Raw genomic sequence first — 25625 nt, 5'->3', positions numbered from 1 at the left:
CTCTTCACCTACCGCTCGATACTCTCTTCAAATTGCATGCAAATGCAAGCCGCGGCTGCGAAGCCTTAGGCAAGCGTTAGGCCCGCGCAACCCATTTTACTGTATAGAGCGCCTATACAGTATCCTGGGTTCGCGGGCCTAACGCTTCACGGCCGCGCTGGTATCTGTCATTTCAAATGACATTTGAAATGACAGGTACCAGGAAGTGGACAGTTATGTTCCCCGATGCTCGGCAAACTTTCCCCCAGCCCCCGCTCACCTGCCCTGGCCCCGTCCGGTCTCCGGTGCAGCCCCAGTCCTGTCCCCTCCTCCCGAAGCAAAAAAAACAAAAGTAGCAAGGCTCGGGCCTGCTATGGTAGTCCCTTCTCCCTTCTCTCCTCCCGATTTCGGCGCTCAAGGCGGCCGGGTGGGCGTGCATTCATCCAGGCAGAGGGAGCCGGAGGCTGCTTTCGCCGCCGGCTCCCTCTGCCTGGATGAATGCACGGCCCCCGCCGGCAGTGAATGAATGCCCGTGCGATTTCGGCACTCAAGGCATGACGTCACGACGCTTGACGTCACGGCATGTGACTGCCTTGAGCGCCGAAATCGCACGGGCATTCATTCACTGCCGGCGGGGGCCGTGCATTCATCCAGGCAGAGGGAGCCGGAGGCAGCTTTTGCCGCTGGCTCCCTCTGCCTGGATGAATGCACGCCCACCCGGCCGCGGCCTGGATCAAACACGCGCCCACCCGCCCGCCGGCTCCCACCGCCACCTGGATCCAACGCGCGCCCACCCACTCGCCGGCTCCCGCCGCCGCCTGGATCCAACGCGCGCCCACCCCGCTCGCCGGCTCCCGCCGCCGCCGCCGCCTGGATGAACGGGCGCCCATCCGCCCAGCTCCCGCCGCCGCCTCGATGACCGCATGCCTGGGGGATTCGGAAAGTGACAGGTATTTATACATATATATAAACAACTTACACTGCAATGTTTTTTACATTTTACTCCCTTTGGTTTTACCCCCATTTTTTACACTTTATTCCCGTTTTAATTTAAGAACACCACACTAACACCAAGTAGAGGGTAGGCGGTAAACTAACAAGTTAAGGACGCGGCAAAATAGCGGGTTACAAAGGAGATAATCTGAGCGCGCGTCACAGTATCGGAGAGGAATAGCTAATTCCTTCATTATACAGCTAATTCGTTCATTTACATATCATATACATGCTGCGTGCGGAAAGGGTTATGCGTCTGTTTTAAGAAGCGCTAAGGACGCGTGAAACTGGAGACTGTATCGCTGGATCGCCTTACGCGTCCGAATTGTGCGCTCCCAGCACGTTACAGACGGGAAATCTTCAACCGCACGTTACAGTATCGACCTGTCAGTCAGCTGTAAGTTCTGATAACATGTCAGAAAGGTTTCTTAACCATACTACTGCTGGGGAAAAAAACCTGGACCAACATAAGAATTATTCAAAGATGATATACATGAGCTTTCCACTCCTGGAACAATGTCTTTGGATGAAAGTTGTATTAGATCAATGAATGGGCTCACAACCTGCACAGACTTCTGAGACTAGAGCGCAAAACAGATAAATCTGATAACAAATAAGTTAAGTTAGGGATACAGTTCCAACAGCAGACTGGAATGTAGAAATAAAGCATTTGGTTGCTGATAATGTAAGCAATGACTTGTTTTCTTAGAATATTAATTCCTACTAATGTCCAAATAAAATGAGTTGGAGACTTTTATGCTTCTAGCACCACACTCAGCGCATTTTATAGGCTCGTGTCTTTATGCTTTGGTTCCCTCCCACTCCTGTAATGATTGTCATGGACATGGGAAAATGAGAGAGGTCAATGGGAACTAGATATGACACAGCATTAGCAAATTCCCTCTTAAATATCTGCAAGTCAGTAGTTATTAATAGTGTCACTCTTGAGAGGGTCAGATTAATATTATCTTTCTAATAAAATTACATCCCAGCCTATAGATTCATGGCTTTCCAGCAGATCCTCTCATTATTACCCTTGCACTCTGTCTTAATTCATCTACATCCTGAATGATTTTATGCCCAGAAATGCAAATACCAAATCCCCTAATTTGTTTGCATAATCTTGAACTGCTCATTAATTATTAACAAAAAATATTGCAGTCACTCAAAATGCTATTGCTGCTTAGTCCTAAGAGAAGTTTTTTCTCAAATGTTAAAATTCTGAACGCTTACCTTTTACAATTGGAACCATAGGAAAGTGCACCCTTTCATTAAACAAGTGGGAGACGTGTAGCCTTGTAGCATAACACAAAGTGAGAGCATATCAGGTTTTTTTCTGGCACTACTCTCCCGCTACAGCTAGTGGGAGCCCTTCCCATGTACAGATCTGGCTCAGATTTAGCAGGTATACTGAGACCATAGTGATACACTCACCTACCAAATGTCAGGCAAATCCTTGCATGTGGAGGGCCTCCGAGCTATGTGCATGTTTCTGGGTGGTGCTTTGTACATCTGGCGGTGCTATATAACTGAGTAGTTAACAGACACAGTGAAAACAGTAGACATTGTGCATAATACTGCACAAGATAATTGGACCCAAAGTTCATGCAATCCAGGTTTGACCACAAGGTTAATTAATGTGCTCAGACATCCACTAAGTGGTGGATAGGGAGCTGATTCTAGGGTTCTTAGCTCTTTACTGGCTCCACTACACCACACTCCCAGGCACGTAGTCTGTAATCCTTTGAGATGCTTGAAACGGACTGAAAATTGCTAAAGTTTTACAAACTAGTCATAGAATCCTATGGAATACATATTTGTTGACATCAGCCTAAAGAAACAGTTTCTTTAATAGGTATACTGTAGAATGTTATGATATTCAGAGAAATTTGTTCATTAGCTTAGACTCATTTTGAAATAAAAAAATATCAAATCAAATCTCTTTGGCCAAATTTTGTCATTTCGGAATATATTTGTGTTTCTGTAATTTATTTTAGCCTCAGATCTTAGGTATTCTGGGAAAGTTGTTCATCCTGCAAAAGTGTGAAGGGAAATTTCTCTTCTGCACTGATAGTCCCACAATTCTTGTACATAAAATAGCAATAAAAAAGTTTAGCCAGGGTGTCTGTCTATATTAGTGTAGTGTTTCATTATTAGGTAGAGTTGCAGTTAATGCAAAGATGAACTCTTCTGGCCCTTGTCCTCTTCCTAAACCCTCACAATCAGATCCTAAGTGTATACTTGCTGGAAGTCGCTCTGATTATTCCAGTTTTATTATTCAACATATCAGGGAAGTGCTCATAGCAATTTAAAAACCCATGCACCCCCCCCCCACAAAAAAAAAAAAATACCATGGGAATAATCAACTATTTTAGAAGAAAGCAAATAAAGTGCCCCGGTTTAATTTGTCAGAACATTTTTTCATAGATCTTGTCATCTGCCAGTCCTATCTTGTGAGACTTTTGGCAAGTATTATTCAGATGTCACCTACTGCATGTTTCTTACTAACATAATAGTATCTAGGGGCGACAAGAAACTGTGTAATATACAAAACTACAAAGTCCAGGTGTGCAAACCCTTCATGTCTGCTGTCCTGGTTTTTAGGAAAAGCACCAGTTCTGGGGTGAATGTGGCCTTGACTACCAGGTGTTTTCCGTAGGCCTCATAACTGCTACAGAGATGAGATCACACTATTGTTTTATATCCATCTAGTGCCTCATCTTATGTAAAAGATAAACACTGCATGAGACAGTGGGTGAAGTGGCCGGAAGATAGAAGCTTTGCCTATGCCTGCATTGAATCCTAACTTTGAAAGTTAAAATTACAGGTGGTAACGAAATACTGCTGGGCAGTGAGATTCTCACTTCTCCCCACCAAATCTATGTCCTGTATTGCAATATGCAACTCCTACATACCAGATTAGTTAATGAGCGCTGATGATTTTGCCCGCATTACAGTGGTACTTAAGTCTTCCTTAAAATGTATTTAAACACCACATCTTTCACCTCATCATGCACTTTAGATGCAAAGATGCACTGTAGCCAAACAAAAGACTTAAAGAGCAAACTTAAAGAGCAAGCAAACAAGTACTACTAATTCTATAAATCATATGTACAGAATTGCAAATGGCTACTACATCTAGGTTTTTTTATGCCAGTCCCTAAACATTTCACATTGGTTTTAAAAATGCATATATTCAGTGCAAATCCTGGCAACTTTTTTTTTTTTTTAACTTTGTGAATTTGAGACACAAAGGTAAAACCAGTTCTCAAAACATTAAATAAATATAATGTACAGAGTAAAAAAAAAATATTAATACATGAATCAAAAGTATGTTAAGAGATAGTCTTCCTGCATACAGCAGATGAGAGACCAGTTTCGTTGCATTTGGACAAATCCTGCTCCCCCAACCTATTTAACAAGCACAACTGAAGGAGAACAATTTTTATTCCAACAATAAATTTGCACATTCTTGTGCACCTCCAACCAGAATTTCGCTACCTCTATACAGCCCCACCACATGTGCACGTAAGTTCCACCTTCTCCACACTACATCCAGCAAAAGGTCTCAAATCACTAAATTTTGAAAAAGCAAGTATTTGATAAGTACAATGTAGTAGTTTATACATTGGCTTTTGATGTTTATTACAGATGGATAATTTGAAGACTGAACACCAGATCCCTTGCCAATCTGCATCTTCTAAATTGAGACTCTGACCTTGATTCCACTTCTCAAATCTGGACTGGTAGTTAAATCATCATCCCCAAAATTTAGCAAGCGATATACAACTTAGTTATCATCTTGGGAACTGTTTGGGGTTGTGTAAGCATCTTTTCCATATCAGTCTTTGATCTCAGAGAGTTGCCAACTGTGGAGACCTTTAAAAACATTCTCTCCTCAACTGTAAATAAAGATAATGTGTATGTCCCAGAATATCAAATTCTGCCCGCAAAGCTGTGAAAATCTTGTAAGTTGCCCCCTCTCATATCTGCCCAAGAAATCTCAAACATAACTTATGCCACTAAAGCAAGTCTATGGAATATGTGGCTTGAGTTAAGTACGAGTTAGCAGTCAAAGAAGAGATAGGCGAGTATCCCTCCTTTGAAGCAACTTCTTGCTTTTGCAAAAACCACCATACTTTCAAAATGTGTGATAAAATTGGGACAGTTCTACCAAGCTTAGCAATTGTTTGTTAGCGGGGTATAATAGTGCAGATAAATCCTGCCCCCTTGGCCTGTACTCTTCAGGTCATACCATCCTATCGCCCCATCCTCTCCCATCCACCTTCATAAGCAAACAAGCCATGCCACAATATATTAGCTACAGAAATTAGTAAATTCAAGCCCTCCACAAGCCTGGGAGAACGGTAATGTAGCATTTAATATGTCACCACCTTATTTCAAAGAAGAGAGGAAATTTGACTCCTAAGGTTTATAAATACTTGTTTAGGAATAGTACAGGGATTTACTGGAACAAATACAAACATTTAGGAAGAATCGCCATTTTAAACAAATTGACATGCTCAAAGAGAGAGAGTGGCACTTTCATTTTTGTCAGTGCTTGGGGTTAATTAGTCTTATAAAGGTCAGCAATATTAGGAGGAACATTAATCCCTAAATACTCGAAACAGTGTATGTAAAAGAGAAAATAGACATCTCAGAATCCAAAATTTGGGATCAACAGGCAGGACAGGAGACTTAAGTTTACTTTATAGCTAAACTATATCTATTTCGTGCATCAAAACTAAATCAGATCTCCCAGCATCCATAATGAACAACAGCACCTCGTCCACATACATTGCAAGTTGATGGCAATTATCTTAAAACTGAAAGCCCCTAATCTCTTTGGATTCCTGAATCATGGAAGATACGGTTTCTAGGGACAAATGGTATCCTTGCCTTGTTCTTCTACAGTCATAACATGAGCTTTAGGGTTTCTATACAAAGTCCTTATCCAAGCACTGAATTTGGGGGGGGGGGGGGGGGAGGGACTGCAAACAAGAATGACCAATACAGGTGATCAAATGCCTTTTCAGCATCTAATCTTATAACCAAACCAGAAACTTTCCTTTCTTTCACTTAGCCAGATATAATATATTTCACAGCCACCTAAGTGTTATTTGCAGTTTTTTTTAATGCAAGTTCAAATATATACATCAAGGAAACCTTGAGAAAGAAAATCACAAGCAGATACAAAAAAAAAACAAACAAACAAATTAACAAGAGGAAATATACATTTCAGCTAAAGATCAAGTTCATAATAGTGGATAATCGAAGATCACAATCTTAAGTTAACAAAAGAAAGAAAACCTTCAATAAAGGCAAGCTGACAGCAAGGCTCACAGGGTACTCAAATGAGAACTTACATACTCATCTAGGTAGACTGGGTGCAGGTGCATCAGCAGGGGGATGCAAAGGGACATTTATCGGCCAAAAAGAAAGAGTTGATTGGATTCGAAAAATACACACATAGGGCCGGATTTTAAATGCCCTGAGCGCGTAAATCTGGCCAGATTTACGCGTGCAGGGCCCTTGCGCGCCTATTTTGCATAGGCCGCCGGCACGCGCACAACACCGGGACGCGCGTAAGTCCCGGGGCTTCGTAAAAGGGGCGGGGGCATGCCTGGGGGTGTGTCCGGGGTCAGGGGCGGGGAGGGGCGGGACCAGAGGGCGAGGTGCCGGCCAGGGGGCGTAGTCGAGGCCTCCGGACCAGCCCCCGGGTCAGGTGATGGCGCGCCAGCAGCCTGCTGGCGCGCGCACATTTATGCCTACTTTCAGCAGGCGTAAATCTGCCAACAAAAGGTAGGGGGGTGGGTTAGGTAGGGGAAGGGAGAGGAAGGTGCTACACGCGTATCTTATAAAATCCAGCGTACGTTTGTTCGCGCCTGGTTCGCAAACAAAAGTACGCGCTCGCGCAAATTTATAAAATCTGCCTCATAGTATTCCTATGTTTGATACAGCATTTGCATGGAAATTTGAGAAAAAAAATTCAGCTCCCAGTTGCAATACCCTAGGTCTCATTAAAAGGAATTGCTTCCTTTTCTTTTGTTATTTTTGCCACATCTGGGAAGGCCATGGTATGACACTGAAGAAAAGTTCCACCACAATGCCTAAAATACATTCTAAGGAGCCAGTCTCTATCGCAGTCCAAAACCAAAGAAACCAAGAGTAGAAGGGAGGCAAGTAATATAATCTGGCAATAGGAAGAATGGCATTTTCAGGGATATCTTCATACTGCACTACATCATGTCTTAGACAGATCTGCAAAATAAGCCATAAACATCTTACTTATATCATAAAGATAAGGATGACAAAGGTAACTTACATCATTAACACAACCAATTTCCAGTCCCACAGATCTCTCCCTAAGCCCCCAGGACAAGAGAGCTCCGGATTTGTTCCCGTGTTTGTAATACTTCTGCTCGGTGAAGCAAAGGGATTTCTCAACCTTGCTGGATTGCAAAAGTTTTAAATTCATCCCTGGCCTTACTTAACTTGCAATATGACCTGTTGGAACAGTCTTTTATGCTGTCTCCCAAGTTACTAGATATTATGAATTAATTCCTCATGTCTACGAAGCCTCTGCTTGTTGTAATGACTGGCATAAGCTATAATTCTCCCCCAGATAATTGCCTTTAAAGTTTCCCACCGAAGTACAGGATTGTACTCATCTGGAGGGTGAATTCGCTTATACTGGTCAATGGCCTCTTTGACCTTTTCTCCACAATCAGCATTTTTTCAAAAGAAAGAGGTTAAGCTGCCAGTGGCTCCCACAGGAGCCAAAGTCAATCAGTTCCAGAGTCAAGGATAAAGGATGGTGGTCTGAGAGAGAAAATAGCAAAATATCGCAATCCCCGACCTTCGCTATCACAAATTCACTACAGAGAAAATAATCAATCTGACTATATGTCCTGTGTTGAGGCGAGAAGTAAGTATAGTCTCTGTCACCTGGATTGTGCTCTCTCCAGTCATCTCTCAGAGCAAATAACTGCATCACAGTGCACACTTCAGTTACCTCATCCCTAGGTGCTGATGGTCCAGACTGGAATGTCTGAATGTATTGTTCACGCAGACATTCCAGTCACACACACCCCCCAAACCAAAAATCTAGTGTGAAAAGTAGCCAGTAAAGCAAAGAAATTCCAATAGGATTTAATTTGATGATCACTGGGCTCATACGCATTAACCAGAGTCAGAGTTTTACCATATCTGTTACCCTCTAATATAATGACTCTTCCCTTAGTGTCCAAAAAGGATCTGGTAATAGTTAGTGGTAGGACCTTGTGAATTATAATTCCAGAAGTCAGGTTGTATGTGAGATGTAAAACCATTTTGTCCCATCCACCTTTTACTCAGTTTTTTATGTTCTGCACAAGTGTGTGTTTTTTTGCAGAAATGCTATGTGCCCATTATGAGCCTTGCAGAACTGTAGGATCTTTGCTCTCTTAACCAGTGTAAATATTCCTCTCACATTCAAAAGAAAGAATATTTAGTTTAACCCCAGCCATCAACAATTCAAATATTACATACATATCATAAACACTGGCCCATTCTTTGTACATGCCTGAAAGAGCCATCATTTGAAGGTTTGTGAAAAGCTCAGCCTTTCATTTCCAGAGGATATGCACAGGAAGATAATGCTGGCACCAGGGGCATCTGCAAGTCACCCCCCAAAGCATGAGTGTTCATCATAGTGACAGCTGTAAGTTCCCATGCAGCCCACAGCCCTCCCTGCACATGTGGAGACTGGAAGCAGCTGCTTTTGCTGCATTTTTAGGAAGTATCTTTAAATACATCTGTGTGAAAGATATGCTAGCATTGATTAAATACTGGTTTCATTAAAAAATGGGGGAGGGGGCGCAAATAGCTTCTTCCTGAACGTTTATTTACCTCTAATAAGTACCCTGAATATTCTACTCCGCAGGCCCTGCTTATGCAGGCAAGGGACCACCTTCAGATGCTGCAGAGTCGGGAAGAACTGGCTATAACTGTGGATCAGGATTTTTCTACTTGGAGGGGACAGCTTAAACAAAAAAAAAAAAGCCGAAGGGCCGATCAGTCACACAGTGTCTCAAAATCTCTGCACCCTGGCTGCTTTTCCAAAACTAGAATGGTTTTTGCTGAAGACAAAAGTAAAAATGTTTGCCATGCAGAAACAGAAAAAGGCCCCTTTAAAGTTTCAATTAGTGCAAAAAGAACAGAATCTCGTGCCACTTGACTAAACTGTCCGGAAAATGGGTCCTCTTGTTCCCAGTGGGTTTCTTTCTCCCTTACAATCCCCTCTGGAAACCATTTAAGTCCTCTTCTCTCCCCCTTCACGAGCTGACCAAATATCTGGCTGAGTAATCTTCCTGAACCCACTCTCTCCTTCTCCAGGCCCTTAGAGAGCAGCACCGCCCTTGTTCCTCTGGACAAGGACTCACTTCCCCCCCCCTGGCTACTGGTGGAGTCTCCTTTATAAATGTGGACAAGTGGCCCTCCCAGTAAGGGATGGACTTTATCATTCAAAATACAATGTAGCCCGTGGGTACTCATTGCTGGAAATTTCCATATAGTTACGGTGCTGTATAGTAGGCTTTAAATTTAGAAATGCAAAAAAAAAGTAAAAGTTTGTTTTGAAAGGACACCTTCACCCTTCTGTTTAGGCCTTCCCTGATTCCTCCATTTGCTCTTCTTGCTGTTCTCTGAAGTAAAACCTATCCCAGGTCAGTACAGATTGCAACTAGCTATTCCCAATCCAGCACATGGAGATAATGCCACTGCCCAAGTTCATGAGGCTTTCAAATTATAACTCCTGGAGGCAGACCTGAGAGAGCAGGTAGGGACTTTTAAAAGCACTTTCTTATGGCTTTGGAATATATGGGCTATGAAAGGCAGAAAGAATGAAGCTGATCACTGCATTTCCAACCTATTGGTTCAGATCCGTTGCAATTTGCACATAACTGGAAGAACCCACAGTTCATTATGGGCCAGACCTTTGTCTCACTATTTCAAGATCTTCACTTCAAATTGCTCAAGAGACGGCTGAGGGGGGGGGGGGGGGGGATATGATAGAGGTGTTTAAAATCATGAGATGTCTAGAACGAGTAGATGTGAATCAGTTATTTACACTTTCAGATAATAGAAAGACTAGGGGGCACTCCATGAAGTTAGCATGTTGCACATTTAAAACTAATCGGAGAAAGTTCTTTTTTACTCAACGCACAATTAAACTCTGGAAATTGTTGCCAGAGGATGTGGTTAGTGCAGTTAGTGTAGCTGTGTTTAAAAAAGGATTGGATAAGTTCTTGGAGAAGTCCATTACCTGCTATTAATTAAGTTGACTTAGAAAATAGCCACTGCTATTACTAGCATCGGTAACATGGAATAGACTTAGTGTTTGGGTAATTGCCAGGTTCTTATGGCCTGGATTCTGTTGGAAACAGGATGCTGGGCTTGATGGACCCTTGGTCTGACCCAGTATTGCCTGACTTATAACAGTTCTAGCAACTATGCACTTTACAAACGCTAAACCATGTATATAAATTTAAGAGAATGTTTACAAATTTATCATGAGGTATTCTACCTGTCACCTTCGCATACCCCAATGTATATCTTAATCTCTCGTCCCCCTCTTATTTTTCCTCCTCCAAGTTATACATCCTTGTTATAATGTAACTTTACTCTCCTTCAAATTGTCTTTACTGTTTGGTTGGTTATAGTTCCTAATTGTTTGTAAACTGAGCTGATTTGATTTGTATCAAGAAATTCGGTATAGAAAAGCCTTTAATTAATTAATTAAATGTATGTATGTATGTTCTTAACCTCTTCCCTGTATTATTTCCATCTGTCCTATTCAATGACAGCAGGCTCCGGTAAGCCCATTATGAGTTACTTTTAAAATGCCATCTTTCTGCAGATGCTGCTCTCTCCCACTCCATAGTGAACGAGTAGGTTGGACTGTAGGTGCCTGAATGAAATGCAGATCCCATTCTGTGTAGGTCAAACCTCTCAAATATGTCGCTGACTCTGTATCATTTCCACACAAAATCGTCCCCTAATGCTACAAAAAAAAAAGTGTGTAGAAGAGTGAGGTCCACTGCTAAGTATTTGTCATAAAGCAAAACCAGTGGCGAATTCAGCAGTCAGAAAGGACGGGGTGCCAGAGACTCGTGCTAAGCCAATCGCTTTGCCTATTTTCATTCTTCTCAGTGACACTAAGTAGTCGGGCATACTTTCTGAGACTACAACTCTGTGGTTTTCCTGTGTGCGGGATGAACCAGCTGCGACCGTAAACCAAGCGGTGCCCTCTGACGGGAAAGCGACGCAAGCAGGCGGTGCCTTTAAGGGAGGGGGAGACGGCACCAGCAGGCAGATCTACAGCCTGTAGAGCACAGACGCCAGGTGCCAGCCAGCCCCGACACCAGGGGGGCCCTGCTAGGATCTAAACATCCTCCCTGGAACACCTCTCTCTGCTGCCAGCTAAACACCGGGGTCCGGGCCACCTTACAGATGAAGCTTTTAAAAAGCCATCCTTGGGAAAATCTCAAAACGACGAGCTCAAGGTTCAGCCTGCTCCGTTCTCTTTTCTCGGTACAGCACCCTTCCCAGACCGCTTGTTTTTTTCTCTCTCTTGTTTTGGGGTTTTTTTTTTTTCCTCTGTTCCTGAGCTTTTTGGTTCAGGGTTTTTGCTAGAGCTTGATTCATTTACCCCTCTTCCAAAGCATCGGGAATGCCCCGGTCTTTACAGGGGCTGTCACTTCTGCTGGTGGAAAAGAAACTTTTCCACATGAATACAACTATTTTTTTTTTCCAAACTTGGCAAGGCTTTTTTTTTTTTTTTTTCGTTTATAAGCTTTATGAAAAGTAAGGCTTTTAAACTTCGCCCAGATTGTTAAAATGAAGCAGCATGAATCATTAACCAAACAAGGACGCGCGCTCTATATGGTGACTGTGGCACTTTAGTATACAGCGCACGTCATTCTCTTGGCACTGGCTGCTCCTCCCCGGGTATGTCTGCTTAAGGTGATTTAACTAGGGCTGCAGGTTTACAATATAATGCTTCCCCTATAAATCGGAAGAATCTAATGGTCAAAATCAGAAAATTCGGCATTGGGGGATCTAAGAATTTCCGGATAAAATGTTATTCAATGCCTATGGCCAAACAAGTCTCCAGTAAATGGGACCCAGAGTAAAAGCAGGAGCCTTCTGTATGGCAAATAAACACGTCCTAACTTTTTTTTTTTTTTTCATAACGTACCTTGATGTATTGGGAAGAAGGTGCAGTTGTAACCAGCGACCTCTGCTGGTGTTGTACGATGAATGCCATTCCCACCCGCTGCCTAGCAGATATTAGTTAGTTATCAGTAAAGCGCTCGTCGTTAGGGGTGGTGCAGAGTACAGCAAATCTCCGGGTCGTGTGAGATAAATAAAGTAACTACATGCCGGAATGCGCGTGCCCAGACTCCGGGCAGGCAGCTCCGCAACCCCGGGGTCACCAGCTTCCGCCCCTGGGCACGGGGAAACGGCCTCGCTCGCAGTTCCTCAATTTAAAGTCCTCCGGACTGCAAAACAATCCAAAGATATCTCCCGGACGGAACAAGGAAGTTGCCGATGTGTTTGCAAATAGGAGGCTTCCTCCTCCCTATTCCGAGTTTGTACCTTCCCCTAAACAATAAAAAAAAAAAAACAGGCAAACCTCGCCCCATCTGCTAAAAAAAAAAAAATATATTTTAACCCATAAACCCGCACGTCTCATTCCCACACGCTATTTACACCCATAACCTGGCACTCCCATTACATTCTCCTCAAGGCTGCAGGCACCAAGTGTCAAACTCACATGCAAGGCAGCTTTTCCTCACATCGCAAAGGATAGAAAATGCCTTTTATTGGACTAAGGCAGCGAGCTATTCAGCTGCAAAACCTGGGTGACGCGAGACCCGTCCAAATTATATACATAAGAGAGAGAGAACACAAACTACAGTCTTTTCAGCCCCAGTGTGCCAACCACAATAACTGGCTCGACGGCACAAAACCATACTTGCAGCAGCTCATCTCAGTCTGTTGTCTAATGTTTATGTAAAATAAGTTGTTGTTATGTCTACTACCGTTTATTTTTCCTACTACGTCCGCAGTCTGACATTTAACAAAACCTTTTCGTTCCGAATCCCACCCCCATTGATTTTCCTGACATTTTCTCCAGAGAGAAAAAAAAATGTTCTTTGGTGCTTTGCCAATGTACTTTACACACCAAGAAATCTTACAGTGGAAAAAAACTGGAGCAAGGTCCTACCTCTTTCATTTTGTATTTAATTCGCTAAAGCACCTCAACAAGCAACAAAAGAGACTTGAACCGACTCTGTAGCATCCCCGAATTTATTTTTTCCCACCGCAAACTGTTTATTTTCAGTTTTAAAGACACCTTAACCCCGCCATGTTGAAACTGCCAGGCTTTATAAATATTCATTTTACCGCAGTTCTGGCGCTGGCTAGAGCAATCGGTATGAATCGATCTTGAAGCATATTGCGTCCACGAGCCTTACAGCTGTTTTACACTTTGGGCTTTTTGGTAACCACGACAAATAACTCACTTCGGAGACAGCTCAGCCCAGTCAATTCGAAAGGAGGTCACATGAGCTAATGTTATCGAAGCAGGAGCGGCAGGATGTTACTTAGGGGGAAAAACATTTTCCATGACACATGCAAAGTGCCTTCGAATTAAATTCGAACAGAGGTTGGAATCTACGAGGGAAAGCTTACAATTAATGTGTCGAGTCTTTCACAGAGTGGGGGTTGGGGGGGAGGGAGGGGGGGGCACATAACATTGCGTGCAACAGCGGGCAAATTCATCCAAGTAAAAGGTGCAGATTGTATTGAAGAGAGCAATAAATACACCGAACAAACACTTTGTTCAACTTGATCTTGCATTGCTGCTTTTGCAAAAAAAAAATAAAAAAGAAACCCCAAACAGCTTACGATCTAGTACACAGTGTAAGCAGGAAAATAAAGCTCGTCGGCTGGCAAAAAGCAGAGAGAAAAACGACGGCCTGGTTGAGGTGAGGGCTGCTGCCACCCAAAGAAATATTCCACGGCTAGGGGTCTTACCTGGGTGAAGTTTTTTCCCCCCCAGTGTCAAAATGCGCAAGCCCCTCGATCAGTTGAGAAGGCGAGCAGTCTCTCCTCTACTACGGACGCCTTCCAATATGGCATCCTCCCAGCGCGCATGCGCCGCCTGCTTTTCGCTCGATTTTTCGAGCCAACTCCTTCGTTGACCTTTACAGCAGTTGCAAAATTTCCGAGCCAATTAAAGCAGATTTAGTCATACTAGCTGGAAGTATGTCGCTGACCGAGGGGGGGGGACCCTTTCTTTTTTTTTTTTAGAGGAGACTGACTGTATGGGCTGTCGGATTTATTTGGATTCCACCTCGCTTGCAGGAGTTTCTGCAAAGTCCGTGCGCAGTTCTTGTTGGGGGGTGTGGGGGTGGTGTCGATGAGTAAAAACTGCTGTCCGCTTCTGCTGACGCAACCGGTTGCATCGGATAGATCTCTGAGAAAGAAAACCAGTTTGCCAGCCCCCAAAAAGTTAGCAGTTCCCTGAAATATTCATGTGTCTGGGTGGGGGGAGCATGCACCGGGTCTTCCAAATCCCTATAATACTCACCTGAGGTTATTTTGTTCCCGGCTTGCATGGACCGTAAGGGGCCTCTCCCCATCCCCTCCTGGGGGCAATCAGCCTTCTGGCTGAGCAGATATTGGGATCAGCAGCAGGTGCTCACTGGTCCCCCGGCTTGGGAACGAGTTCACGGAGAGGAGATGGGGACTTCTGGAAAATGTCAAGCTACAATGGGAGCCTCTCTCTCCCCTCGGAACACTTAAAGAACTTTCTCCCCGTCTTCACTCCCGGGTAGCACCTTTGCTCCCAAATATTTTTGTATTTTTCGCATCCGTGATGAACAGAAGTCTGTGCCCTTACCATCAATGAACGGCCAATGGTTTATTTTCACATTCAGTCGCGCAAAGTATTATACCTCGTTTGTTATTTCTAAGGCGTTTTTGGCCAAATTATTCAATACAAAAAAAAGTTACACTAATATGGAAAGCAAGTAGGGCAGATTATGTAAGGAGCTTCGGGTTGCATATCAACGCAATGCAAACATCTCATCTGCCATAATGTTCCCTCCCACCCCCCTTCATCGAGCTGGAAAGCTTTTCCCGTCCTCATTCCCTGCGGCACATGAATCGCCTTTTATCCCAAGGGGGAGATACGAGCCCGAGAACCGGAGAGCTCATCGCGCACATCTGGACGGGCTCTTCCCCCAGCTGCGCCCGCCACCAGATCGGCAGCAGGTACCGGCGAGTGGGGACCTGGAGACGGGGAAGGAGTTCTGCACCGGATACTTACTGCTTTGCTCACCTCTTATTGCTGCTTTTAGCTTTTTTTTTTTTTTTTTTTTAAATGTTATCATATTTTTACAAAGAACGGGAGCAGAAAGGGACCAGATAAAGAAGACCTTCGTTTTTTAAGTACATCAGACTCAATTTTATAAAAATTATTATTTACAACTAGCTTATACAGTAATGTCTAGTTCACACTTGTGAATTTTCAAAATTGAAATATTTTATAATGAAAAAAAAACATTCTGTATTTTAATATTCACACGTGTATATATATGCATTTATTGTATTCACTATATATATAATGTACCTACAGCATAATTACTTGCCTGGATATCTATATTGTTGCCTTAGAAAATGTTTTCCTGATTTCACTTTCTATTATTACTTTTCCTTTGCGTTTCTTGTAACGAAAAGTGGTCATAAAAATGAACTTGATAAACTTTGAATCCGAGTGCGGGTCAAGTTTAAATGCTAGTTTTACGGCGCCATCTAGCGGAAAGATCGAACAGTTGCTTCACTGTTAAGCATCTGATTTTCCCCGAAAAGGATCGTCCCTGCCGGAGATTAAAAACCGTGCTCAGAAGTTAAGTAGCAGGAGTTCAAAACGACCACCTCCTCGTGCTCATGATTGCCTTTAAAGTTATACCTTTCGGCTGGGTGCGGCTCTCTGCCTCTTGTAGCTGGAAGATGTCTGGCCCCATTTCAAGTTCATGTTATATAATAGTAATATAAGAACATAAGATTCGTCAGGCTGGGTCCAAGCAAAGGTCCTCCGAGCTCAGCATCTTTCCCCAGAGAGTGACCAGTCCAGGGTCAGAAGTACCAAGCAGATCCCAAAGAGTAGATCCATTGCTTGTTGCCTACTCCCAGGCATAGGCGGAGCCTTTCATTTTCCCAAGCCTACCTGGCCAATAATGGTTTATGAGCTGCATCCCCAGTACAGCGATAATAATTTGGGGGGGAGCCTTTCAGCCCACTTTTCCAAATGATGCTCAAGGTGGCTTACGGCATTATTCAAATTCAGGTACAATTATTCCCAGCCCCAAAAAGCTTATGATATAAGTGGCTATCTGAGGCAACCGGAGATAATTTTACAGCAGAGGCTCCATGAAAAAGAAAACAAGACATTCCACCCAGCACTAGGGGAGTCCCCTTTGTGTATGATTCCCCCCCCCTGTCCCCCCACTGGAATCCTCATATCCTCCCTGGCATGTCCTGAGCGCGCACACGACCAGTCTCAGAATCCACCTTTCCCTTCAGAAAGTAGACGAAATAGATTTTTGCAATGCATTCTAAAGCAGGTCTGGGGGCCATGCTGGCCTTAGCTGCTTCAGCCTCCTGCTGCTGCTGCCATGCTGGGATCACACCCTCTGCTTCAGCTTGCTAAAGTCCAGGTACGCCAGAGGCAGGGAAACTGAACCGACTTGGGGCGCTGGGGTACCTTCTCAGCTGGCCAGCAGCCTCCTGATTACCACTCGGATATGTACAAGCAAGAGAAGGAAGAGATAAGCAAAAGGAACATCTGTGCTGCATCCCCAGTACAGCAAGTGCCACCAACAGTGTGTTGAGTTTGCAGCAACCTCTTTCTGATATACTCCCAGTACAACATCCAGTCACCTTGCCTTTCCTTCCTCCCCCGATCTTCCATCTTCTCTCCTCCCCCAGGCCAAGGCTAGTAAGAAAATAATCCCTTCAGTCAGCGGGTGGGAGACTTCCTTTGGAAAGAGTTGTCACTTGTCAGAGATGTGACCAAGTCTTACCTGCTGTCCGCGGCAGTGTCCAGGTCTTGAGCAAGTCCTTCCATTCCCATGAGGACTATGAGACACTGCTCGGGTCCCAAGAATTTTCCCCACCAGTCTTTTTCTTGTGTTATCTGTGACATCTTTTGCCCCTCCTGCTTTCATCTCCATATCCTGACAGTCCTCTGGCCCTTTTCCTTCCTACCTACCTATTTGCTCACTGCCAGCACTAAGCCTTTTCTCCTCAACCCTTGTCCCTCTCGACTCCTGCAATTGCTCCTCTTGTCCACTGATCTGCTCTGTACCTAACCATTCTTGCCCCACTCACACTCCATACATGCCCACTTATTTATTTATTTTAAAGATTCCTGTACCACATTATCCTAGATTCTGAGTGGCTTACAAAACATATTTAGATTACAGTAACATTAAGAATATTACAAATAACAACTAAAGGCACCTATTCCTGTATACAAACTACCTAGTGTTGCGCGTCCCGGCCGCGTTGGTGCCGCGGTCAGGCCTGCTCAGCTCACGCTGCCCTCCACCAGTTCCGGCCTTGCCTTGCCGCCAGCTCCCGACGTCCCCGACGCTCTCCCCAGGCGTCCTCGGCCTACTCCACGCCACAGGCCTCTCAGCGGAGCTCCCGTAGGGGCTCCGCGACTTCCAGCTCCTCGGCCCCGCCCCTAGGCACACGCGTGGCCAACGTCTCTGCTTTTAAAGGGCCAAGCGTGAGAAACCCGGCTCGGGCGCATCCTGATGACATCATACAGCCCCAGTACATAAGGCGAGGCTCTGTCCCCAGAACCTCGCCTTGGCAATCGGGTCCACACCTCAGTGTTTCTAGTTTGCCTGTTCCTTGCTCCTGTGCCCGATCCTGTGTTCCAGCGTCTCCTTGCCTCAGTGTTCCCGTGGTCCTCCATGTCTTCCAGCGTTTGTCCTGTTCCTGCTCCTCGTTCCCTGGTAGTACCCTTTGGACTGATTCTTGGTACTGACCTCTGCTTGCCTGACTACGACTGACCACTGCCTGGACCTGACCTTTCCCTGTCTTCTGACCACATTGTCTGCTGCCTGGAACTGACCTCTGCCTGCCTGACCACATTGACCGCCGCCTGGAACTGACCCTCACTTGCCTTTACGCTCGGACTGACCTTGGATTTGACCCCTGCTTTGCCTGACCACTTCTGGACAGATACCCTGGCTTTGACCCTTGTGCTTCACTTGGACACCCTCTTCTTGCCTTCTGTGACCACCAGACCGACCTGCTTGGACTGACCGCGGCCTTCATCTGACCAGACCCACAGGCGCTACCTGTTCTGCCTGGAGAGCCTTCCTGAACTGCTATCTCCCTGAGGCCTCCGGAGTCTCCAGTTCAGATCTGGCCCATCCTCTCTGCATCAGCCGCACACCCTTACTCGTGGTGAGCACACCTCTTCGGGAGACCCTCTGAGGCCCACCTAAGTCCAGGCAGTCCAGGTACCCAAGGTCTCAACCTGCGGAAACCCCGGACTGTTATTGGTGAAGCTCCAGCTAGTCTCTGTCTCCTCCTGTGCTAAGCCTCCTGGTGGCAGGCGCTCTCTGGGTCCAACCAGAGGGCCATACCAATCCTGCACCAGGCCAAGGGTCCACCTACAGTGCAACACCTAGGTCTGCCTACACAGGCTCTATACAGTTTCTTGAATTTCTTAAGACATGGTTCCTTCCGCAGTGAAACAAGGAGTCGATTCCAAAACACTGCAGAAAGCCTATGTTCACAGACACCAAGTCACTTTATTCACTGCATTCCTGCCGCATTCATGCACACTTTCCTGCTATTCAAACTTTAGGGCAATTAATGAATAGACAGGGACAGACACACACAGGATACTCATTCAAATGGAACAGAACGCCAAAGAGTCACAAAGCACAACCAAGATGCCGCACTCCAACAAGGCATTGATCTGTGCAGTCTGGATAAACAAGCATCGGGGTAACTTGCTTGATGTGGCAGTTACTACCCTTAACCATTAAGCCTTATGCTCACCTTTGATGCAACTCCAACATTACTCTCTGCATCAATGACAGGGGATGGCAGGAAATTTGAATCAAACAGTTACCAACAAGGGCCCTGAACTTGGTGGTAGATGAAACAGATAAGTATGGGAAAATAATGAAACAGATAAGTGTGGGAGGGCAGACTGGATGGCCGATTGGTCTTTTTCTGCTGTCATTTCTATGTTTCTATGTAAGACTGAACTTTCTACAGACTTCTTAATCAGACCCTGCTCTTCTCCCTCCTCTCAGCCACTGTTGGGGGCCTGGAAGCAGAAAGCGTTGTTTGCATGCAGGTTACACTACCATGGCAATAGAGTTCCCCTACCCTGCACACCTGCATGCAGTCTCAGGGAATCATGCGTAAAAGCCTGCTTTTAGGCCTGCCTCAGTTTCCCCAGTCTTAAGGCTCTTGTAAGTGCGATTAGTAGATTGTGGGTGACCAAGTCTTCTGACTCTCTCTAGAAACCCTGATTTAAGTTAGTGAGAACCTGAAACGACTTCAGTCAACTCCAATAGTTGTGTTTCCAACAGGTATGACATTTATTTCAAAGTAAAGGGTTTACAAGATGCTCCACAGGCACAAGTTGAGTGTTCACAGATCTTAACTATCTGTGCTGAGCATAATAGGTTCACTTCAGCTGATGTTAGTTTTATGTTATTGAAACTTGTGCATTTGGTTTTATATGACTGTCTACATTATTTCTGTAACCCATCTAGGACAATGGATAGGCTGGCTAGAAATATTTTAAATTTCACAGATCTCTCCTCCATGAAACCTCTTCTTCTAGTATGAGCTTAACTTGGAACTTTAGAATTATGGATATCAATCCAATAGACAAATCATTGACATAGTTTACTCATAGATACAGTATTCTACTCAAAGTAAAGCTCTTGGATTTTAAAGTGTGTGGCTTCTCCTCAGTTTACGTAAAGAAAGAATCTTTTGATTCATTCTCTACTTCCCTTCCGTTTCAGAGGTGCCGTGTGGCAGGGATCTGTGTTCCCCTTGGAGTGTGTGTGCGTGTGTTGGAGGAATTCTCTCTTTCTCATTGTTCCATTGTCCTCACTGACTGGAAAGGGTCCCAGGTGAGGTTCCACACTCCTCCCAGGTGCTTAGGGCTCGTCTCTCTCCAGTGCAATCACTGCAGCTGCTCACGGATGCTGGCCGCTCACACTGAACTCCAGTTCAGTACTGACACACTCCCTAGAACATCTCTGGGGCGCTATCACTAGCACTCAAAACACTGGGGTTTGCACATACTCTGGAGGCACAGGTGCTACACTTATCAAAAAAAACCTCTTACGTTGGGGCTTGTGTGGCTTTCGTCAGTCATTCTCTTAACAGTACAATTACTCCCATCTCACTCGCTTCTGTAGGGACTTTGTTCCTACTATGCAGTAATATGCCTTGATAAGGGCAAAGGGCATACTCTAGTAGAGAGAGCATTCTAGGTAGGAGAGGAGATGTTGTCTAGGTTCTGTCAATAGGTGGCAGAAGAGAGTCCCAGTGAAGAAGGCAGTGCAGCTTTGAGCTTCCTTTTGAAGCAGGAGGAAGCAAGTTTCCTTTATCTCAGTATTGGGAGTGAGGGGGAAACTCTATCCTTGTAGCCTCCCCACTGTGACAGAGAAATCAGGAGGAAGTTGGTGAAGCTTTAAAACTTCATCCCTTTCGCTGCAGCAGCAGGACCCTCCAAGTTTCCCATCCAGTGAAGGAGAAAGTTTGCAGAGAACATGTCAAGGGATGCCCATATGGGCAAATAGCTGTTGGTGCTTTGCCCCAAATAATCCAGCAGCAAGCTGTACCAGGGTAGGAGAAGCATTAATATCCCTAAAGATTTTTGGAGGGCTGCCAGAAAGCAGCACACATCCGAAGCCTTCTGATTTGGGTGAGACACTGCATGGATTCTACTGTTCCTTGCTCTGACCCCAATCTGTTCCTACTTCCATGGTAAACATCTTGTTTCAGCAACAATAATGGGAAGGGAAGAAATCAAAATTAATTGTTGGTGCCAACAACTAGAAATTTATCATCTGTGTGAACTGCAACTGACTTCTGTGTAATCTATTTTCTGAAGACGTTGAGACTGGTTTGTAAATCAGTTTTTTGCCAGTCTCTGTAAGTACAAGCATTTGGTTTGGGAATGGGAACCACAATTGTGTTCTGTGCAGTATTTAACAAGAAGGAAAATAAGAGTAAAGAGTGAATCTGTCCCCCCCTATGAGAAAGAACCCAGAGGATAAATGGGAGTTTTTGTGACTTAATGGACCGGGTAGTTACTCTTCAATACAAGCACCAAAGGGCATATAAACAGATGCCATGCATACTGGGATTAGGTCTAGAACAGGCCTTAATTTAGTAAAAGAATGTGCTGCTCAGCTCATTTCTGAGTAAGAAGACTGAATGCATCTGATTAACGAACCAGCAGGATTTCCAACTTAAGATATCAAGGGGTTGTCTCAAGGAACAGCACTGCGCATAAAATATCCGGTAGTTTAAAAATAATCCTTTAGATTTGTGTAAACAGAAAGTCTTTTTCATTCTAGAGAAGTCTGGGAAGTGCCAAGAAGAAGTGGTTACAGCTAAAGTTTTGGGTTTTTTTCAAATCTCTTTCTTGATTCCCCCTCCTTGTGTTTTCTGCTATATTAGTTCCTTAAATGTATTTGTGTAATTCCCATATGATATTCTTTGCAGGAGAAAGCAGCATGGTGTTGAATGTGGCTTACACACCAGGAGCATTTACACATTTAAAATCTCTCATGTCCCCAGGAATTACATGAAAATCAGAATAAAACAGTTGGGTTTTCTTTGTTTTAACGGCTTACTGAATTACAGAAAACGGTTTGCTAATATTGCTGCCTTAAGTGTGCGGTTTTAATCCTTAATGGGCTTTCTTTTGCTGCAGTAGCTAAGTCAATTGATTTGCAAGGTCAGTGTGTGCTCATTGCCAAGTTAAAAATCTATGTCAAAAATAACACCATGTATAGGGAAACTTTGATGTACTTTTTTTTTATTTTAAAATTTTTTGGGGGGGAGTAAGAGACCTCATATATTATAAAGGAGAGTTATGATATAATATGCTCTCACATATCTCTGAGAAATGGTTCCTGCTTAATGGACACCACGATTTCACTGGTGCATTAAGTTACCACACTCCCATTTTATAGTCACTGGTCTCTAAATCTCACCAGTTTAGTAAAAATTTTTCTTGTTCTTTTTCTTGGATTAACAAGCACTGATATTCTTCCCTTTAGATTAACAAGCACTGTTCCCTTTCGTTTTCTTTGTTCCTTGACAAACACTATTCTTATATTTGTTTGCTGAGCGATTAAACACTATATCTAGCAAAAGAACACTTATCGTATCACGCTGGAGGCTGAGCGAATAGACGCTGGAGAAGTGCTGCACAGTCTGCTGCCCGACACGGCTCGTGTTTCGTCGGCTGCTTCGTCAGGGGCAGTCACTATGTCTTTGGCTTTTCTGTGATAGAAACGAACCAATTGCTAACTTTTGTATACAACAAAACAAGTAATCTGAAGAAAACACCATACATAAGCTCCAGGAGTTGCTCAAACAGTCCTGCTCGTTTCAAATCCGCAACAGCGTTTCCCAAATGCGATCCTCCATTTTGTTTTTCCCGGGCCATTTTTAAACCCTGTCATAGGATGTCGCCACCAGCCAATTACAGAATTCTCATCAGACTAACTCATTCACCAATGAGAAAATTCAAAAAATATGACATCAGATTAAAGTTAGCCAATCAACTGAATCATTCATCCCTAGAGGGCTATACGATGACTGCTTAAATATCCATTTTTACTCGCAGTAATTAAGCTGAGAATGTAAATCTCCTCCACGATCTGAATAGATTATTTGGTCTAGAATTGTCCATTTCAATTGTTCAAACAGCAAACAGGAGCGCTACTGCACGCAGGTAATCACAGCAGACAACAGGAACTGTGCAGAAAGAATTCAATGTCCACACAAACTTTTTTGTGGTACAATTTTTTCATTTTAAACGGCAACTCCACAGTGTGTAAATTACAGCATTCAAAGGTGCAAAGGGGGTCCCCCGACACGCCTGTCCCTCCCGACGCAGCCTCGCGGCGAAACACGGGTCCATGTCGGGGGACCCCCTTTGCATCTTTGAATGCTGTAATTTACACACTGTGGAGTTGCCGTTTAAAATGAAAAAAATTATACCACAAAAAAGTTTGTGTGGACATTGAATTCTTTCTGCACATTTCCTGTTGTCTGCTGCCATTTCAATTGTTGAAATGTATGAGAATGTTCAACACAATGTTTGACCATCAGAGCTTCCAAATGAAGCGTATTGATCCTGCTTCTGTGTTCTCTTAAGCGGACCTTGACTTGTCTGCTGGTGCGACCTATATATAAAGAGGAACAGGGACTCTGTATTAGATAAACAACGTTTGTTGATGTGCAATCAGTGATTCTTCTTTTCTTGTATTGCACTCCAGTGCTTGGATGTTGCCAGAACGTGCCTTTAATTGTTTGTGCACACATGTCACAATCATCACACGCATTATGATATCCCATAGTGAGCTCGGGGTTCATTTTGTTTGTAGTCGCATGCACTAGTCGGTCCCTGATGTTTTTACCCCTTCTGTAAGAAAAAAGTGGTAAATCCGGGAAAGTCCCTGTATGTAGTTGTAAGACATGCCAATGGCGTCTGATACTAGCTGCAATTAGATGGGATTTATCTGTGTGTTGTAAGGCACAGACGTCAGTCGGGGGGTGTTTTTTGGATTGGTATTCCAAAAGTGCAGAGCAGGGGGAATATTTTGCCCATTTGTATGCCTTCTGAACCACTCTATGGGGTACATTTTAAAAGACAGCGCGCGTAGTGGGGGATCTAGATAGGGCCGGAGGGTGGGTTAGGGAGGGGAAGGTGCGGGGGGGTGGAAGGAAAGTTCCTTCCGAGGCCTCTCCGATTTTGGAGCGGCTTCGGGAATGGGAATGGGCAGTGCGCGCAGGGCTCGGCACATGCAAGTTGCACAAATGTGCACCCCCTTGCGCACGCCGACCCCGGATTTTATAAAATACGCGCGTAGCTGCGCGCGTATCTTATAAAATCCAGCATACTTTTGTTCGCGCCTGGTGTGCGAACAAAAGTACACGCGTGCGTAGAATTATAAAATCTACCCCAGTGTTTGTCAAGGAACAAAGAAAATGAAAGGGAACAGTGCTTGTTAATCTAAAGAGAAGAATACCAGTGCTTGTTAATCCAAGAAAAAGAAAAAGAAAAACTTTTACTAAACTGGTGAGATTTAGAGACCAATGACTATAAAATGGAAGTGTGGTAACTTAATGTACCAGTGAAATCGTGGTGTCCATTAAGCAGGAACCATTTCTCAGAGATATGTGAGAGTTTATTATATCATAACTCTCCTTTATCATATATGAGGTCTCTTACTCCCCCCAAAAAATTTTACATCAAAGTTTCCATATATATGGTGTTATTTTTGATACAGTATTAAGTGGTTACATCATATAAGCAGTTTATTATAATATAAGTTAAAAATCTAAACATGACTCTTCTCTGTCATTGTGCCCTCATGCCATTAAACATGTCAAAACATATTTTGTAAACTGCAGATATTGTGCAACTGAACCCTAGAACATTTTTGCACTATAATTGAAATTATGTAATTCTGTATTTTGGGGTCTTCCTGCATCAACTGTTGTGAGGCCCAATCGCGATCGCATGCGATCGGGCCTCCCTACCTCTTTTCCGCCGGCGAGTCGGCACGCCATCCTTCCGGCCCCCCAGAGCACGGCTCGCAGCGTGCAGACGTCCTGCCGTCGCGGGACGGCATCGGGTGCGACGCGGCTAGCTCCGCCCCTTAAAGGGGCAGGATCGCGAGGACGAGGCCGGCCCCGGAAATTGACGTCAGCAGGGAGGGAGATTTAAGCGGTGCAGTGCAGGCATCAGACGCCTTCACAATTAGGTCCCGTGCTTTGCTGTGCCCTGGTGTGACTTGCTGTGCCTGACTCTGCCTTGCCTTGCTACCTGCCTACCGACCCGGACCGTGCCTGACGCTGCCTTGCCTTGTTTCCTGCCTGCTGAGACCCGGACCGTGCCTGACGCTGCCTTGCCTTGCTACCTGCCTGCTGAGACCCGGACCGTGCCTGACGCTGCCTTGCCTTGCTACCTGCCTGCTGAGACCCGGTCCGTGCCTGACGCTGCCTTGCCTTGCTACCTGCCTGCCAAGACCCGGACCGGACTTGACTCTGTTTGCCTGCTGCTTGCCTCGACCCGGATTGGACTTTGCTCTGTTTGTCTGCCTGCCTGCCTGCCTGCCTCGACCCGGATTGGACTTTGCTCTGTTTGTCTGCGCTGCCTGCCTCGACCCGGATTGGACTTGACTCTGTTTGCCTGCTGCCTGCCTCGACCCGGATTGGACTTTTCTCTGTTTGTCCGCTGCCTGCCTCGACCCGGATTGGACTTTACTTTTGCGCCACCTGCTATCTGTCCGGACCCG

General features: G+C 44.7%; 1 protein-coding gene across 6 annotated transcripts in view; it reads right to left on the bottom strand.

Moving 5' to 3' along the window:
* Positions 1 to 14205, bottom strand: part of SFMBT2 (Scm like with four mbt domains 2) — a 563685-nt gene extending 549480 nt beyond the window's left edge. For 2 of the 6 annotated variants that reach the window (XM_029615682.1, XM_029615688.1), the window contains exon 1: positions 14056 to 14205. The gene's annotated coding sequence lies outside the window, so the exon portion shown is untranslated. Of the gene's footprint in view, positions 1 to 12211; positions 12543 to 13422; positions 13517 to 14055 lie in introns of those variants that run through there. The other 4 variants (XM_029615686.1, XM_029615684.1, XM_029615685.1 and 1 more) reach the window with 3 other exon arrangements.
* Positions 14206 to 25625: the final 11420 nt, after the last annotated feature.

Source organism: Rhinatrema bivittatum, chromosome 9 (assembly GCF_901001135.1).
Source record: "Rhinatrema bivittatum chromosome 9, aRhiBiv1.1, whole genome shotgun sequence".
NCBI classification, from domain to species: Eukaryota; Metazoa; Chordata; class Amphibia; order Gymnophiona; family Rhinatrematidae; genus Rhinatrema; species Rhinatrema bivittatum.
The sequence above is the reverse complement of the archived record's forward strand: the minus strand, read 5'-3'. Positions and strand labels throughout refer to the sequence as shown.